This window comes from Triticum dicoccoides, chromosome 4B (genome assembly GCF_002162155.2).
Source record: "Triticum dicoccoides isolate Atlit2015 ecotype Zavitan chromosome 4B, WEW_v2.0, whole genome shotgun sequence".
Classification (NCBI taxonomy): domain Eukaryota; kingdom Viridiplantae; phylum Streptophyta; class Magnoliopsida; order Poales; family Poaceae; genus Triticum; species Triticum dicoccoides.
In genome coordinates, this window is record NC_041387.1 from 210,990,772 (window position 1) to 210,998,623 (window position 7,852).

Sequence of the window (7,852 nt, forward strand, 5' to 3'; positions counted from 1 at the left end):
AAAACTAGAGGCGGCAGGCTTGGTAAGAGGAGTACTCCATCCGACGTGGTTGGCTAATCCGATAGTGGTGCGCAAGGCAAACGGGAAGTGGAGACTGTGTATTGATTACACGGACATTAATAAGGCTTGTCCAAAGGATACCTTCCCGTTACCACGCATTGACCAGATTGTTGACTCCACGGCTGGGCGCGACCTGTTATCATTCCTCGAGGCCTACTCGGGATACCACTAGATCTTCATGACAAAAGAGGACGAGGAGAAGACATCATTCATCACCCCATGTGGTACGTATTGCTTTTTACGGATGCCTTTCGGGTTGAAGAGTGCTGGCTCAACCTTTGCAAGAGCGGTCCAAATTGGTTTTGAGCCACAGCTACATAGAAATATGGAAGCTTATATGGATGACATAGTGGTCAAAACCAAGGACAAAGCAACACTCGTGCAAGATCTGGAGGAAACATTTGCAAACCTGCGCAAGATCAACCTCAAATTGAACCCTGAGAAGTGTGTCTTTGGCGTCCCGTCTGGCAAGCTTCTCGGGTTTTTTGTGTCCCAGCACGGGATTGAAACAAACCCAGATAAGATCAAGGCCATCGAGCAGATTGAGGCACCCAAATGGATCAAGGACGTGCGTCGGCTCACTGGTTGCGTTGCTGCCATGAGCCGGTTTATCTCCAAGTCCGCAGAGCGTGCCCTTCCTTTCTTCAAGATCTTGAAGAAAGCAGGCCGGTGGAGTGGACCCCAGAGGCCGAGGCAGCGCTGTAGGATTTGAAGAAATACCTCTCCTCTACCCCAGTACTAGTTGCGCCCAAACCACAAGAACCATTGTTGCTTTATCTAGCGGCAACAAATCAGGTGGTTAGCGCCGCACTAGTAGCGCAGAGAAAGGTCGACGAAAAGGCAGTAGCAGAGCCAATAGATGGCAAGCGGGAACCCTCACCGGCAGGGCTCGATCCCGGCAAGACTGAGTCCCCGGCAGAGGCTGACGCCAATGTGACAGGGCCCACGCAACCGGGTGAAGGGGCGTAGAAGAAGAAAATGATACAGAACCCAGTTTACTTTGTCAGCTCCCTCTTGCAGGGGGCTAGGTCGAGGTACTCAGGTGTGCAAAATCTGCTCTTCGGCCTCCTTATGGCTTCGAGGAAGCTATGCCATTACTTCCAAGCGCACGAGATCACGGTGGTCACCCGCCTCCCATTGCAACGGATAGTGCACAACCCATATGCAACGGGGAGGATCGTGGAATGGGCCCTGGAGCTGTCAAGTTTCAGTTTGAAGTTCGAAAGTACCTCGACGATTCAGAGCAGAGTCTTAGCGGAGTTTGTTGCAGAATGGACCTCGACGCCCGATGAAGAGGTGCAGGAGACCACTCTCCCCGGCAAGGAAATGAGTCGCAACTGGATCATGTACTTTGATGGTGCCTTCTCGCTGCAAGGCGCCGGTGCGGGTGTGCTGCTTGTTGCGCCCACCGGAGAGCAACTCAAGTATGTCATCCAGATGCATTTCCCCAGGGAGATGTCAACCAACAACACCGCCGAGTATGAGGGTTTGCTTGCCGGTCTCAGGATCGCGGCAGACCTCGGAGTTAAAAAGCTCATCGTCAGGGGCGACTCATAGCTCGTCGTCAAGCAGATCAACAAAGATTATAAAAGCCCGTTGATGGAAGCTTACGTAGATGAGGTGAGGAAACTGGAGGAGCTCTTTGACGGTATACAAGCAGAGCATGTCCCTCGGACGGAGAACGACATCACCGACTACCTGTCAAAGCGCGCTGCCCTCAAGCTACCTGTGGAACCAGGTACTTTTGTGCTTCAGTTAACTCAAGCATCCATTGAGCCGTCAACCGGGCAGAGCAAACGGAGGAAGCTAGGCCCCGGCAAGTACTTCCCAACCGAGCTCCCCGGAGCCGCCCGCGAAGATGTTGCCATGGATGCCAATCCTGCCGCAGGGCAACCGACTCTGGTAGGACCTCAGGTCATGGCCGTAGAGACGGCCGCTCCCGTGGCAGGAGAGATGCCTTTGGTCCTTGCCGTCGAGCCACAGGCTCCGGCTTGGGCACAACACACTGTTCGTTTCCTCCAAAAAGGAGAGCTTCCTGAGGAGCAGGAAGAGGTAGAAAGAGTAGCCCGCCGGTCTGCTCTGTACCAATGCGTTGATAATGTATTGTACAGAAAAATACCGAATGGGGTGAAATTAATGTACATCTCCAGGGAGGAAGGACTGAAGCTGTTGGCGGAGATACACGGAGGCATATGTGGCTCCCACATAGGGTCGAGGGCCCTTGCCGGCAAGGCTTTCCGGCAAGGCTTCTTCCAGCCCACCGCCCTCCAGGATGTGACGGCACTAGTAACCAAGTGTGAAGCGTGCCAGTTCCATTCAAAGAAGCTTCATCAACCAGCTTGAGGAAGATCGTCTCTGGGCGGCTGTGAGAGCAGCACGCTACCAGCAAGCCTTGCGCCGCTACCATAGCCGCAAGCTTCATGCCCAGAGCTTTGAGGAAGGCGACCTTGTTCTTCGGCACGTTCAGTCGGCTAACAATTCCAACAAGTTGACGCCAAAGTGGGAAGGCCCTTATCGGGTAACACGAGTCACCAGGCCCGGTGCAGTCCGGTTGGAGACCAAAGATGTCGTTCCAGTGAGCAACTCCTAGAACATCGAGCATCTCCGCAAGTTTTACCCATAAGGCGCGGTTGCCGGGTGTCCAGGCAAGCCACCCTTTTGTGCAAGCCTTGCCGGCAAGGCATGTAACCCTTTGTACAAAGCCAACACTACTGGAAACTGGGAATTTGCCATCAGCCGGCTCTTTGCCATCTGCCAGCTGATGGGAAAGAACGTCTTTGCCATCTGCTTATAAAAAACAGATGGCAAAGAACTGACAGATGGCAAAGAACATGGTTGCCATCAGCCATTTCTTTGCCATCTGCTAGTGGATGGCAAATAATCTTTGCCATCTGCCAGCAGATGGCAAAGAGGTGGGTAGGGATCCAGTGCTGTAACGGTCTGTCAACCCACCTCTTTGCCATCTGCCAGCAGATGGCAAAGAATCTTTTCCATCTGTTGGCAGATGGCAAAGAAGTGGGTGGGGCCCAATGGATGACGGCGCTGTAACGGCCCAGTAGCCCCACCTCTTTGCCATCTGCCAGCCGCTGGCTGATGGCAAAGATATGGGCCTTTGCCATCCGCTAGCTGATGGCAAAGAGGTCTCTTCTAAAAAAATTGTCCTCCCCTCTCTCCCAGCCCGGCCCCTCCCCTCTCTCTCTCTCCCAGCCCGGCCCCACCCCTCTCTCTCTCTCCCTACCTCACCCACCCATCACTTGTCAAAAAAAAACAGAATCAATAAGTCCCGAACGTGCCAGGTTTTAGCAATTCACTCCGAACGCACTCATCGCCGTCCATCGTGGTGCACGAATTTTGAACCTCTGGAGCTTGACAGGTCAGCAACCAAAGTCGTTCAGGGATTCTTTTGCTCAACCCGAACGTTTATTCCTCCCACCGCACGTCTCTCTCCTTATTCACTCTCTTTCCTTATCCACTCCCACAGCCACACCACTTGTTTTACTCAGCTCGAGAGTGAGGAGGAGGACGAGCGCCGCGGTGCTCGTCGATGTGAAGCTCTAGGACGGCGCACTCCGGGTCCCCGCCGACCGGCTCAAGTGGGGCGAGTGGCCGCAGCGGCCGTCGAGGCCGCCTCCGTCTGCGCGCACATCGACTGCTCAACCTGGCGGCCATCATCGAGTTTGGCGCGCTCCGGGTCCGCGCCGACCGACTCAACGGGGCGACGTGGGCGGAGAGCGAGCGCCGCCTGCTTGCCCGTGCCGCCGTGGCGAGCGCGGACGTCGAGGCCGCCTCCGTCTGCGCGCACCTAGCCGCCGTCCATGGCCACTGATGTGGCTGCTCTAGTCGCTCGGTGCGACTATCACCTCCGATGCGGCTATTACCTCCGATGCGGCTGGGCGTCCTTGCCGTAGCCACAGCCGGGGGGGAGGGCAGCGCACCCTATGGCTTCAAGATTGTGGAGGCGCACTACTCGATGACGGGCGTGGCGGTCCTCCGCATCATGTTTTTGCTGCAAGGCTGCAGGGAGTCCATGCTCGTCGTTGTTCGCCAGGTGACACCGCAGCCGCAGGTCGAGCTTGACCACCATGGCGAACTGCAAAAGGCATTTGGATCCTTCCACTGCAGGTGGCAACATCCTCAACCCCCCGTCTTTTTTTCATTTTTGTTAGTTTGATTATCTGCAAATTGATGTTCCATGACCCAGTAGAGGCAGATCCGAATTTTGTGTTTAGATTTCTCACCCCCAATTGCATCCCATGACCCAGTAGACTAGTACAGATGACATGCCATGACCCAGTGCACTAATCTCAACTGTTCAATATCTTAACTTTGTATAGATGAATCTTAACCATTAGTTTTCTATTGTTTTAAGTATATAATAGATAGATAGATTGGGTTAAAATGATGCTTGTTTTTGGCATTGACATTGGCTGTCGAGCAGGAAATCACTGCTGCTATGACTAACCAAATCATACCCGTTTGCCCGCACCTTTTGTCTCTGTTCCTAGCAAAGCCTCCCACTAAACTTGGTCAAAAATTTATGGTATTTGTAATGCAACATGGAAAATTAGATTGCTCTGTTTCTCTTTTCAGCACAGCAAGTCGATACCATCTGTGGCCTAACATTTTTAACTTTTCTCTCTCAGTTATTGGGTTCTTTGTACGCTTTGAAGATGATAGTGTCGATTCAGCAAAAGTGGTCAAACAGTGGAATGTCAAAATCATATCTGTGAGTGGGAGGAATTTTTCATATGTTTTCTTGGTTATTGTAATCAAATTCTATTTTGCTCCCACTTACAGCTGCTTTATTAATTGTGTTATTAACCTATGGTGCAGATAAGCAAGAATAAAAGGCATCAAGACAGACCGGCTGCTCTGGAGGTGTGGGATCGGCTGGATGAATTTGTGCGGGCTGTACGTGTCTCTCTGGCTTAATGACGCGGTGCTGCTGCTGCTACAAGGCGCTACCAAAATTTTAAATTAAGAATTTGTTGGTGGTGATTCATTTTAATTTTATTGGCACGCTGCATCTTTCAACAAGCTAATGTTTGGTATGACAAAACTACAGGGAACGGCACATCCTCATATTACAAAGATAGAATCTATAAGGTTTTACTCTTTTGTCCATTCTGATTATGTTTTCTTGAAGCAAGACTTAATTACTCCATGGTCCATACAGTGATAGTTCATACACAGCCTAACAGTATTTCCTTGACATTTTGTTTTCTTTCATTTTCAACTCCCAGTTGTTTATACAGAATTATAGATATAATAGTAGAAGTCGTCAGTGACAACTTCCTGTTGCACCTGCTTCTTACCACGGGCACATGCATGCAAAGGTTCTGTCAAAAGCCATCTACGCATGTGTTTTTCCACTCCATATCACCGAAAAGCAACGGTATCTTTCTGGTGCCACCACCAACAGGTATTGTTAGTTCTGCTGCCTCCAATCTTAGTAGTAGTCGTCTCTCTGCATCTCAGTCAAATTGTACACTTTCAACTTTCTCAAGCATTCGGCCAAAGTGGAGATCAATATATCAACTAGCATAATTGCTTGCTTTCATACAGCAAGGTATGAACATAGCTATGCATTTTGCTGGTCTCCTTGGAAATTTCTTATTTATCTTTCCTAAGGTGTTGATTAGATTTATTTTTTTGTCTGAAAAATCATAAAGGAAAGAAACAAATAAATCTCTACAAGTTGTTGTCGCTCATACTTGTGAACTATTTTTAGCAGTAGTATAAAAATATCATTTGTTATCACTAATGGGATAAGTAGAATTTGGTTATCTAATAGGAGTTATATTTATTTTTATTTATCTTTCCTAAGGTGTTGATTTGATTAAAAATCTGATTCATCATAAAGGAAAGACTCTGGGTTGTTATCGCTCATTTTGTGAACTATTTTAGCGATAGTCTAAAAATACCATCTGTGGTCACTGATGAGATCAAGGGAATTTGGTTATCTAATAGTTGTATTTATTTTATTCCAAACTCGCACGCTAGAATTAGTAGCTTCATTTGTTTCCGTTTGTGCACCTGCCAGCAATAATATTTTTTAAGCAATATTAAAGAGCTGGTCCATTGCTGAAAACTAATTTCATTTTCTCACTGTGTATGCAATTTTGCACTATTTATTTAATGAAAACTTCAATCCTGTCTTGCATCAATCTTCATCTTGCAAAATTAAATCACCTCTCCAATATCTGCCTCTAACAAATACTCATGTTTATCAAATCATCTTTAGTATTCATGTATATGAGAACCATCTTCAGTGCTATATGGCAATATGACTAATCTTCAAAGTACATATACTGCAAATCCCGTCTTTTTTAGTGCGTGTACTTAACTGCAATGCCAATTTGTTGTGAACATCCCAAAATAGACAGTGTTACATTAGTAAAGAAAAACAACTTTCTTATGGTTACTGAAACCAATCCGTTTAATATTTAGAAGCTCACGCAACATGTCCCGCAGCAACGCGCGGGGTATCCATCTAGTATATACATGGATGTGCGTACATGGCCAGGACTTATGTACGTGTCTGACCTGCCCTCTTTTACTTTTTCTTAGCATGAGGTCTGGACAACTTCTTATGTGTGTACGTGATCATGACTCTTTTTGATGGGCTATTTCTAATTCTTTCTATTTTTTTAAGGGAATATTTCTAATTCTTTCTATGTCCCATTTTGTAGAAAGCTTGGGTTGATGGAGTGCTTGTCTTTAGTTTTTTTTGACTTTGTGAAACTTGCTACCTATGATGAAACTTTGTAATATTGATGAAACTATGTATATGTATGGATGAAACTTGCTACTATTGGTAAACTATTGGTAACATGTGTTGTATATGTGTTCGATATATATGTGTTCATGACTATTGGTAATATGTGTTGAATATGCTATATTGGTCACATAAATATATTTGTGTTTGATTTTTTGTGAAAATGAATTGATATAAGAAAATATATATTAAATGGGGCAATATATGCACTTTGCCATCTGCTGGCAGATGGCAAAGAGCTTTGCCATCAGCTGGCAGATGGCAAAGAGGCAACGTGTCATCTACATGTAAAATTTGGGCTGGCCTATTTGGGCCCTTTACCATCTGCCAACAGATGGCAAAGAGCTTTGCCATCTGCTGGCAGACGGCAAAGCATGCAGCCTTTGTCATCTGCTGGCAGACGACAAAGTATGCCGTTAGCCTTCTAACAGGGCTAACCCCGTTAAGAGGCTTTGCCATCTGCCAGCAGATGGCAAATGGCAAAGAAGCCTTTACCATCAGGGTTTCAGACGAACTGTTTGCCATCTGCTGGCAGATGGCAAAGCCTTTGCCATCCGCCGACCATGCCTTTTCCATCTGCCACGGCAGATGGCAAAGTGCCAGATTCCAGTAGTGCAAGCGCAGACCTGAGCATAAATAAACGAAGCGCTGGCGCCCTAAGTTATAGCATGCATGCTAGATTCAGTCTCTTCCTTGGTTAGGGTTGATAGTGCTTAGCCGCGGCTAACCCCTAGCTTAGAGGTTGAGTGCGCGTATGTCTGTTCTTGTCTATCTTCTTTTGTTCACAGGGCATATAAGTATTCTTGCCGAGCTATTTTGGGAGAAAGGGGATGGACCGACGTCCGGGCCCTGTCAAGCCAAGGTTGCTGGGGGCTGCAAGGACAAGGATCCATCCGCGGCAAGACAAGGTCGCCGGGGGCTGCAGAACCAGATAAGTTCCCTATCCTCTATCATGCATTTCGTTATGGACTGGGGTATGTGAAACCTCATTTTATCCCTTGTCTACCGTGCTCC

The 7,852-nt window shown here is 47.8% G+C and overlaps 1 long non-coding RNA gene across 1 annotated transcript; it reads left to right on the plus strand.

Annotated features, from left to right (window-relative positions):
• The first annotated feature begins 3,514 nt into the window (after positions 1 to 3,514).
• LOC119295801 lies at positions 3,515 to 5,224 on the plus strand. Its single transcript, XR_005144312.1, has 3 exons — positions 3,515 to 4,182; positions 4,704 to 4,786; positions 4,894 to 5,224. It is a non-coding gene; the product is annotated as an uncharacterized LOC119295801 (long non-coding RNA).
• The last annotated feature ends 2,628 nt before the right edge of the window (positions 5,225 to 7,852 follow it).